At 43.4% G+C, this 10,870-nt stretch overlaps 1 long non-coding RNA gene across 1 annotated transcript in view; it reads left to right on the top strand.

Annotated features, from left to right (window-relative positions):
- Positions 1 to 2,053: 2,053 nt before the first annotated feature.
- LOC123504472 overlaps positions 2,054 to 10,870 on the top strand; it is a 16,716-nt gene continuing 7,899 nt past the window's right edge. The window contains exons 1-2 of the long non-coding RNA XR_006674842.1: positions 2,054 to 2,199; positions 7,073 to 7,143. This is a non-coding gene — a long non-coding RNA (uncharacterized LOC123504472). The remainder of the gene's footprint in view (positions 2,200 to 7,072; positions 7,144 to 10,870) is intronic.

Here is a 10,870-nt window from a genome sequence, read left to right as displayed (position 1 = left end):
ATGTGTTCGTTGCTGCACCGTCTGGTGAGGAAACCTCGGAATCTTGTGGCCTGCTTCTTAATCTTTTGTTAACGCAATCATTTCAGAGCTGCTTCCTGTCTCCTTAAGATTAAGGTTGCCTTCTTACACTCTAAAGAAAAATATATATATATATATATATATATATATATATATATATATATATATATATATATATATATATATATATATATATATATATATATATATATATATATATATATATATATATATATATATATGAAATCATGTAACGAGAGAGAGAGAGAGAGAGAGAGAGAGAGAGAGTAGGTGTTGGTGAATGGCTTGAGTGGTTTGGGTGGCTGAAGGACAAGGTGACACTCGGTGCAAGGAGTACGTGAGATAGATGGCTGATGGTGATAAAGAAAGGACAGATTGAAACTCTCTCTCTCTCTCTCTCTCTCTCTCTCTCTCTCTCTCTCTCTCTCTCTCTCTCTCTCTCTCTCTCTCTCTCTCTCTCTCTCTCTCTCTCTCAGAACAACAAACTCGTGTTGATCTCACCACTGGAATGACCTCAGGCTGTGAACTTGTGAAATGGTTGTTGTTGTTGTTATTGATGTTGATTTTGCTATTGTCGATGTTATTGATGTTGTGATTGTCGTTGTTGGTGCTGCTTCTGTTATTTTGTTGTTATTACTGTTTACGAAGCACCACCACCACCACCACAGCGTTCCACCTGTCACCTTTAAGCTCAGCTGTGGCTGCGGGTCGACGTGACGTTACTGCAGCTTAACTTTCAGGGTCACACACACACACCACCACCACCACCACCACCACCACCACCACCACCACCACCACCACCTACAGCAATAACAACAACAACAACAACAACAACAAAACTACGTATAACCACTTCCAAACCTACCACCACCACCACATACAACAACAACAACAACAACAATAACAACAACAAAACTACGTATATAACCACTTCCAAAGCCACCGCCACTAACACCACCACCACAAGCACCACTACAACCACCACAACCACCACCATCACCACCAACAACAATAATAACACTACCATAACACAATACCACCATTCACTACCACTTCGATCACCACCATCTGTATTCACGCTGCCCTGTCACCACCACCACCACCACCACCACCACGATCAGTATTCCCGCCTCTGTGATGGATGCCAGTGTGATATTTCAGTGTTATATCCAGTGTTAGTCTCTCATCCTTTATTATTTTATGTTTTTATCACTTATAGTTTTGTCTCTTAACTGTGGATTGTATTTCCTGTGGTCCGTCTCACTGTCTGTTTCATTGTCTGTTTTCTCTGTCTGTCTGTCCATCTCTATTCATCAGCCTGTCTGTGTATTTATCTTTATGTTTGTGTTTCTTTCTCTGTCTGTATTTTTCTAGCTTTTCAATGCATTTTTTTTTTTTTTACGTTTGTTTTGTCTGTTACCTGTAAATTGCATTGCTCTTGTTATTGTTGTTGTTCTTGTTGTAGGTGGTGATGGTGGTGATGGCATGTCATTATTATTATTATTATTATTATTATTATTATTATTATTATTATTATTATTGTCGTTATTGTTTTCTTGTTTTGAGTTGATGTTGAGGTTTGTATTATATTGAGTATGTATGTATGTATATGCATGACTATGTATGTAAAATCTGCACATGACTGTAACAAAAATTCATGATATACAAATAAAACTGCTCGAAAGGCCTTAGTCTTGAACGTTCTGCCACTTCTCTTGCATTAACGCTTCTTTAAAATGTACCATATAAGCCATAATAAAATGTTCCAAATGTTTTAATGTTATTCTTATTATTTATGGTGTTATTATTAGTTATTTTTGTTACTGCTGATATGATTCACATTATTATTTATCTTTTTATTTGTTTTACGTATCTATTTTTGTAATGTTTTGTATCCCTGGTAGTGGCGTCGTTGCTAGTGGGAATAATGGTGCTGTTATTGGTGGTGGTGGTTGTGGTGCTGCTGCTGGTGGTTGTGTTGGTGTTGCTGTTGTTGTCCTTACAGTTTCCCATCATAGTGGAGTTCATCAGTGTTGTTTTGCTGCCTTCTCACTCCTCAGCACCAGTTTTGTTTATAATGCAGCTTGTTTGTGTCCCCTTGTGCCCAGCAGTGAGACTCAATGAAAACCAGAGGAGTTTGGCAGCAGGAGGAAATTGAATGTAAGAGACAATGATAAGACGAGAGGGCGCTTACAAGATAATTGAAGTGCTCTCTCTCTCTCTCTCTCTCTCTCTCTCTCTCTCTCTCTCTCTCTCTCTGCATTAGTCATTCATTCATACCGTTCATCATCACGCCTTCATTTACATAGGCCTTCCTTGTCTCTCTCTTTTTCACCCTCTCCTCTCCCTTCTCCTTAGCCCATTCCCATGCTAGCTTTTCTTCACCCTTGACCCACAGTGAGGCGGCGCGGCCCAGAATAGTCAAGGCAATCGTGCTAGTATAAAGGCAAACATGAGGACTCGTTGCGCTGCTACACAGGAACCCATCACCGCCACGTTAAGGGACACCTCGTGCGACGCCTCCGCCAACCAATGAGAGAGCCGCACCATCGACCCACCTTTCCGAGCAGGTCTCCCATTGGTCGACTCGGGTGGTGCCAGGAAGGTTCTTTGTTACGTCACGCCCAGACTAAACCAGCGCTTCCCTCGGCTCGCAAGCAGCAGGGCAGGCGAGGGCGGCGTGCTGGGAAAGGAGAAAAGTGAATCCATACAGGGGGAAGGCAAAGGCGGAATAGAAACTTTGTTCAGGCGAGGAAATTTTTGTCACAATAGGGAACTGTCGGGAAGGTGAAGGAGAAAGTTATGACGTTGACGTGTGAGCGAAGAGAGAGAGAGAGAGAGAATGACCGGACTTAATTCTTACATATATACACACTACATCTCCACAATTTACTAAAGAAAAGTGAAAACTGAGTGAGGTTTCTTGTATCTGATGAATGTGTTGGCAAGTCACTAGGTACGTCGACCCTGCAGCTGTCACCACCACCACCACCATCCAGCAAGCCAGTGTGGGAAATAGTAACCTGCTGTGTGTGTGTGTGTGATGAATACCTGTATGTGCCGCCCCACTGACTCACCCATCAAGATAACGTTCTCTCACTTCACGCTAGTAGTGTCATCAGCTGCTGATACTGCTCGCCTGACTCACACTTCTTCCGCCTCGCTTTCCTGGTTCTTGCCTCTCTCAGACCAAAAGTACCAGGACGCGTTTTCATATTCATTGTGCTTACTATTTGGTGATTTTAAACAGCTTCAGAAACGTATGTGGGGGTTAAAATTGTAAAGACTCTGGCCAATAATCTTCTGACGTCCATAGGCAGTTCATAATGTAGATAAGTGTCTAGTCGTACCCAAAACTCATGGTAAAAAATGTGTCACAGAACTGAAGGATTTTATGGCTTGGCAGGATGTTTGGTGGCATTGTTTAAGGTCTAAGGTTAATGTCACTTGTTCTCCAGCGTGGCATTGGTCTAATTATAGCCCAGCATTTCTTGTCCTTTGGTTTTGGGGGCATTTTTTTCTCTCTCTCACCGCGCCTTGACCTAGAGTGTAATGTATGCGCGGTGCATCATCGTAACATTCATAATCTAGACTGGAACGTTCACTATGGCGTCTAAAGAGGAGTTCCACGTTCACTTGTCCTTCAGCTTACCACATGTTCACTTTCTGACCTTATCCTTCCAGACCTTCGTGTTCCTTGCTAAGTTCCGGTCACCTTTTATTTACGTCTGGTGTCCCTGAGCGGCTGAGAGGAACCTTTATTCTAAGTTTTTAAGGGCGTCTCCTACTCGTGACCTCTTGACTCAGCAGACTTAGAGCCGGCGTATAGTCTAGATGTGGTAAAACACGCTTTGACTTTTTTTTTTTTTTTTTTATCTTTTTGCCAGTCATTGCTCTAAATGGGTGAGTAAGTGAAAGTCTGAGTAATATCTATGTAACACACACACACACACACACACACACACACACACACACACACACACACACACACACACACACACACACACACACACACACACACACACACACACACACTTTAGTAATATGGAACGACTGGCCTTAAATTAATTGATCAATGTACGATTATTTTTTTGTTGTTAAGTGATGACCTGGAATTTGAGGCATTTGTTACATTGAGCTAATACATTATGAGAGAGAGAGAGAGAGAGAGAGAGAGTATGTGTGCCATGATATAGTGTACAATGATCATCGCTTAAACCACAAGAAGGTGACGGAGACAATGTTGGTGGTGGTGGTAGCGGCGGTGGTGGTGATGGTGGTGGCTTCAGTGATTTCCCCAGTGGTAAATGCTTAATAGTGACAGCAGACCCACTCGTCCCTCATTATATAAGTTGATTAATTTATCTTAGAATTTCCTGTCGAAACTGACAGCGTGGTATATCCGTTCGTCCGCCCATCCATACACCGGCTCCCACTCGTCCTGCAGGTAGTGGGCGGGGCTGGCTGGGCTGACTAGGGGCTGGGTGGTGGGCTGGTGGATGTGTGATGTGTGGTGCAGTGTTTGGCCTGCGGATTAAACATTGGGTTCGATGGAGGTTAGGAGCTGTTTCTTGGCGGGAGAGGAAAGGATACCACACACACACACACACACATTAAGTAAGACGTTGTTTCCTAAGTCTCGCCTGTTATCAGCACTGAGTACTCGTATTGTGTGTGTGCAATGCTGGAGGGACGTTGCCTCACTCGCTTCCCATAGTTTGTTGCCCCTTTAAACGCTCTGAATCCCTTGTGTTCCATGTGCTTTACGTTCACTTCTGTAAGGCATTAAAGGTAGCTGTCTTTCTTCTTATGATATTCTCCTGGTCTTTTTTTGCTGGGTGATCATTGTACATGTGATTTAATGGTGTTCAGTGTTTGTTTAGTGGCCTTTAGAGGGGTTCAAGTTATGATTCTAGTTTATATCCTCTTTATGTTGTGTGTGTGTGTGTGTGTGTGTGTGGGGGTCGAGCAACAAACAGGTTTCTGCACACAAATATATCAACTTTGGCTTCTCGTGTAGCTGCTCAACTTTAGGCTTCGCTTCATACATGCCAGGCAAAAGAAATCGAATGAACTGATCGATAAAAAGACAGTAAAAATAGAAAACTGTTAATGTGTATACCGCCTGGGTGGCTCGGCGCGGTACCGGGGTTGGGTTGGAGGGAGGAAGTGGGCCGGATGCGATAAGGTTCCTGTGATAGGTCTTGTCTCCTCTGACGTTCTCGAGGCTCCAATCACAAGGGTGGCTGATAAGATTGTAGTGTATATTGAAGAAAAAAAAGATAATATATTGACACACAGCCTTTCATTCAAGATTGTGAGAGTACATACATTTTTTTTTTTTTAAGCAAGAGGGAAGTTTACTAAAGGCAACAAAATATTAAAAAAAAAAACATTTAAACTGCAAATTCCCAAAAAGTTAAGAGAGGAGTTAGCTAGAAAACAAACCAATATCTGAAAATTTCCCTCTTAAAAGAAGTCAAATCAAGAAAGGAAATATAGAAGCAGGCAGGGAGTTCCAGAGTTTACCAGAGAAAGGTATGAATGACTGAGAGTACTGATTAACTCTTGAATCAGAGTTGTCATGTATCCAATGCCACAAAACTATTACCTTTTTACTGACACGATCTAGTTTTCGTGTCTCCTTTAGAAGTCGTAGTACATAAAGTTTATTTTGAGACGACACAGGATGTTTTATCACAAGTTAGCTGTTTAGTGCTCCAAAGGATGTGCCTTATCAGTGTTTTTGATGTTGCTCTCTCTCTCTCTCTCTCTCTCTCTCTCTCTCTCTCTCTCTCTCTCTCTCTCTCTCTCTCTCTCTCTCTCTCTCTCTCTCTCTCTCTCTCTCTCTCTCTCTCTCTCTCTCTCTCTCACACACACACACACACACACACACACACACACACACACACACACACACACACACACACACACAGGACCACCTTCAGGCACTGTGCACTATGGAAACATTTAAAAACATACACGTACGACCCGGCGTGATCAATGCTTCCATGTGCGCAGGGAAGTGTGTGTGTGTGTGTGTGTGTGTGTGTGTGTGTGTGAGGTCACATTCACCGGTCCGTTAGTGAGCACCATCCTCTGTCCATCCACAAGGTCAAGGTACAGATCTCCTTAATTCCAGTGACTTCCTTCATCCCACACACACACACACACACACACACACACACACACACACACACACACACACACACACACACACACACACACACACACACACACAAACACACATCTTATCTCCTTCCTCTCTCATTTCAAGTCTCTCTCCACTTCCTTCTGACCTTCTGGCGCGGGCGGGGGCGTCCTTCATACTCCACCCTGACACACGTGCAATCTTTCAACACAATTTTCCTTTCTCTCACTCGCTACCTTTCACTAAGAGGAAGGAAGGAAGCTCCAGGCAAACTGTGACCTTATATACTCCTTCACGCTGCTCTCTCCAGATCCAGCATAACTAGTATTGCTACCCCGACGGTTTCTTCACAACCTTACCTTCCCGCTTCTCACCGCAGTGGCTTCCTTCTTTACGCTGTCTTTATTTTTTTCCCCTCTCGCTAAGACGTGGTAGTCCTTCTAAGAGCAACGTGGTGAAGTGTAAGGATAGTATTAGTATTAGTATTAGTGGTAGTAGCTTCCTGGTCACGTCCTCTTGGCCCATCTCAAGGACCTGTGTGTGTGTGTGTGTGTGTGTGTGTGTGTGTGTGTGTGTGTGTGTGTGTGTGTGTGTGTGTGTGTGTGTGCGTGTGTGTGTGTGTTTTCTCTAATATTTGCTGTTTATGTAACCTGTCTTACGTCTGTTTTTAATCGCAAGTTATTCTTTTCTTTTTGTGTGTGTGTGTCTCCTCCTGCACTCTCTCTCTCTCTCTCTCTCTCTCTCTCTCTCTCTCTCTCTCTCTCTCTCTCTCTCTCTCTCTCTCCTTCCCCCACCCCTCCCCTACCATACAGACATAATACACTTAAAACCTTTCTTTCACATATTCAATCCCTTTACATCAATTTTATTTCTTCCCTACAGAGTTGGTCGAGGTGTATTTGTGTGAAATCCTTCCAGTGCTCCAGTCGTGTTTGGTAGACGCGCGCTTCAAGGTAATTAAGTTTTCTGTTGTTATTGTCATTCTAGTCACTTATTTCCTGCTTGGTTGGTGGAAATGAAGTGCTTTACTGATGGTCTGGACAGGTACGCGGTGGCAGGTGTCTTAAATGGTGTTTCTATGCTACTAATGTGCATCTCGGTCCGTGTAGGGTAAAGTACATTGGTGAACGAGAATGAGAAAAGGAGGAAGGGGTCAGAGAGAGAGAGAGAGAGAGAGAGAGAAAGCTAGACACAGTTTAAAGTTCAGTCATGAGGAAAGATAAATTGTTTTTGTATGACTGCAGTATAGAAATTTTTCCCTAAACCAGAGCAGACCAGTATGCGCTAGCTACTACTATTATTTCCTCCTCTTCCTCTTCTTCTTCCTCTTCTTCTTCTTCTTCTTCTTCTTCTTCTTCTTCTTCTTCTTCTTCTTCTTCTTCTCTTGTATAGTTCTAGAAACGCCAGATTAATGTGTCCGTGTAGGAGCTTCATTTTATTTCCTGAGCTCTTCTCCTTCAAACTTTATAGGAAAACTCTGTGTAACCTTTAACTTTAACTTTTCCTATTAAGTAAACATATATTTCCTCATCAATATATATGGAAATTTAGGAAAATACACGTATAAATCTCACACTTAAGGGTTATATACCAGTCAATCAGTCAGTCAGTCACCTATATACAATGTACTACGTGAAGGGGAACATATTGCACAAGCCAGCAGGTTTGATTCACACCCTCAGATTAGCAAGCTTATCCCATACAGAGCCACTCACTCACCTGGCATTTTCTGAGACGTCATTGTCACCGTGACTCAGCCGTAGTGCGACTCAAAGCAACGTGGCTCTTTATGTTCATCTGTTAGGGACTGTCTACGTCGTCCCTCCCGTGCCTTGCCGCCTCTCCTTCCCGCACTGACCACCGGTAGATAATGAAATGGGTCAGGAGTGTAAGCATACTTGTCAACTTTCACGCATTTTCCCTCTGTCTCAATCTCACACGCATCGCCTCTAAAAGCTCACTCGTTTTTATAAATTTTTCCCAAATATTCTTCTTAACATGATATTTTCCGAGAGAAATTGTAAAACCGAATTTTCCGGATTATACAACATTCGCTTTCCTTCAGTTTGTAAGCCTTCACCTGATTGGTGGATTACAGCCAACCAGCAATCGCTATGCATAAATCCATCTCGTGCTTTGTTGTTGTTGTTGAGGGTATATAGGGAGGCTTCCCCCTACACGCCCCCCACCAGAGCGTCGCCCCGGACCTGACAAGGGTCTGCGCCTCCTGTACCCCTGCTTCTCACTCTTTGGGACTTCCAGGGGTTGGCATCTATATAAGACGAAGACTTTTTTAATTAAAAAAGTGTGGATGAGAGTGGAAATTTGTGTGTGTGTTCGTGTTAGTATGTCAAGAGTGGATAAAAAATGGAAAACTGAGGCTCGGTTGATGGAAATAAAAAAAAATGGAGATGGATAATTTGTCCAGTGCAGATGAGGACTGGAAAGCTGGAACTATAGTGCACTGGATGAAGAATTGAAGCCTTAGCCACTGATAACTTAGCCCATCTCATCTTCCCTAGCTCGTCTCTCACGTCTCCCTTCGCACTACGACACTTACAGCTCCCGCGACGCATTTCACTTCCATCTCCTACTTTTTTTTTTCATTATCGACCGGTCTTTCCCTCGTGCCTCAGTTTCTCTTGCACACCGACCCTCCTCCCCTCCTTCCCATCAGACTCACGCACTCTCTCTTCCCTGTCCCTGTTACGTCATCCACCACGCGATCGCCACAGTGTCATTCCTTCAATTCTCCCCATCGTCTTCTGGATCGCATTCAGAAACGCTTTACTCTCTCACCACGACTATTTTCAAAGGCCACAGAGATGATAAGCCGGGTTTTCAAGACTGCTTCTCCTTTTAGTAGTGTAGAAATGTTAATATGTCACTCTAATCATAGAAACGCCCTAGAAAAACCGTGTGAACTTCAACTAGAGCCTTTCGATAAGTGAAAGTGAGGCGCTGAAATGTTCGGAATATGAGTCTCTGTTTCCCTTCTTATCGACCAACCTTTCCCTTCCTCCCCGAGTTTTTCTTGCCTCCCCACACCCTCTTCCCAACGCTACCCAATCAAACCCTGTGGAGTGCGCTACCCTTTGTGCCGTGCTGGCGTCACTAACCATTGCGTCAGCCTTCGTGGACATGTTACGCAGCCACACCTTTTTCTCACTGCGTCATGGATACGTCATAGTGATTCAAGCGATGAGTTGGCATGGATGACTCCTAGCAGTCCATGGTCATCTCTGCAGCGATTGCCAGATGTTGGTTTTGTATTCTCTTGTCCCTCGCCGGTGAGCCTTGCTGAGATCCTACACCCAGCAAAGGAGGTCACAGGGTGGGAATACTCAAGGCCGCTGTATTGCTGCAGGCAGAGGCAGGTCTGGTGCAGGGAAGGCACGCACTGAGGCAGGAAGTCTGGAGGGTTAGCCAATTATCTTATCGTCTTTGCGACTTCCTGAGAGAAAAAAGGAGATATTTAAAGTGTTCATATTTTGTCCGATTTTGTCGTTGCTGTTTAATCCCTTCAGTATCGTGACACGTTTTCATATTCATTCTGCTTACTATTTGGTGATTTTTTACAGCTTCAGAAACTTATGTGGGGGATTAAAGTAGTGATGACTGTGGCCATTAATCTAATCTCCATAGACCTTTCCTAATGTCAATAAAATCGTACACAAATCTGAAGGTAAAAATGTGTTTCAGTAGCGAAGAGGTTAAGAAGTTTTTATGTATCTTTATTTTCTGTTTTATCCTTCCTCTGCATTCTCTCGCATTCCTCTTTCTTATTTCCATGCCCTGTAGAAGCGACAGTCTAGTATCTTCTCATACACTATTCACTTTATTTTCCCCCTCTATTCACCATCTACATTCATTCTCCCGCATTCCCCCTTTCTTCCTCACATGCCTTCTCGTACCGGCAGTGGCGCGTGTTTTGTAGCTGTGTACGTGCTGTCTTCTGGGGAATATTGTCACAGTGTCCACATGTTGGAGGAAATTCCAGCACTTCAGTACCAATTGCGTCACTGACAACAACCGCTCACTGAGAATATCATCCACGAACGAGCATTTCCCTGTGTGTGTGTGTGTGTGTGTGTGGGAGAATGTGTGTGTGGGTCGCGGCTACTCACCCAATAATACTTTCACTTGTGGTGTGACGTCACTGTTTGGCGGTCCTTCAGACGTGGGAAGCCCGAGAATAGGTAGAGAGGAAGGAAGGATGGAAGGAGGGAAAGATGGATGGATGGTCGGGGGAGTCAGTGGAAAGGAAGCCGGAGAAATAGAAAAGGAGGAACAAGAAACAGAGAGAGAGAGAGAGAGAGATGTTAATGGAAAGAAAGAATGGAATGGAATGAGAGAGGAATACGTTTAGTAGGAAAAGATGACAATAAAGATTAAGCGGAAAAGGATTTAAGTAGGAAAAGAAGGGAAGGGAATCTGATTGCTTTGGGAAGATTAACATTAGGATTAACGTTAGGATTAAGATATAAGGAAAAGAGAAAACGGAGGATGTGAAAAATAAAAGAAAATGACGAGACTGAAAATAGAAATAAATATGGAAAGAGAAATTGAATAAAGGCAGGAGAATGAGAAATAATGAAAATAAATATGATGTTATTGAGAAGAATGACGCAGAGTAAGACTGGGAGGGGCGGTTCCATTCATTCTGCAGTTCCTGGTGTG

This window comes from Portunus trituberculatus, chromosome 16, assembly GCF_017591435.1.
Source record: "Portunus trituberculatus isolate SZX2019 chromosome 16, ASM1759143v1, whole genome shotgun sequence".
NCBI classification, from domain to species: Eukaryota; Metazoa; Arthropoda; class Malacostraca; order Decapoda; family Portunidae; genus Portunus; species Portunus trituberculatus.
This window is presented reverse-complemented; position numbering and strand designations above follow the sequence as displayed.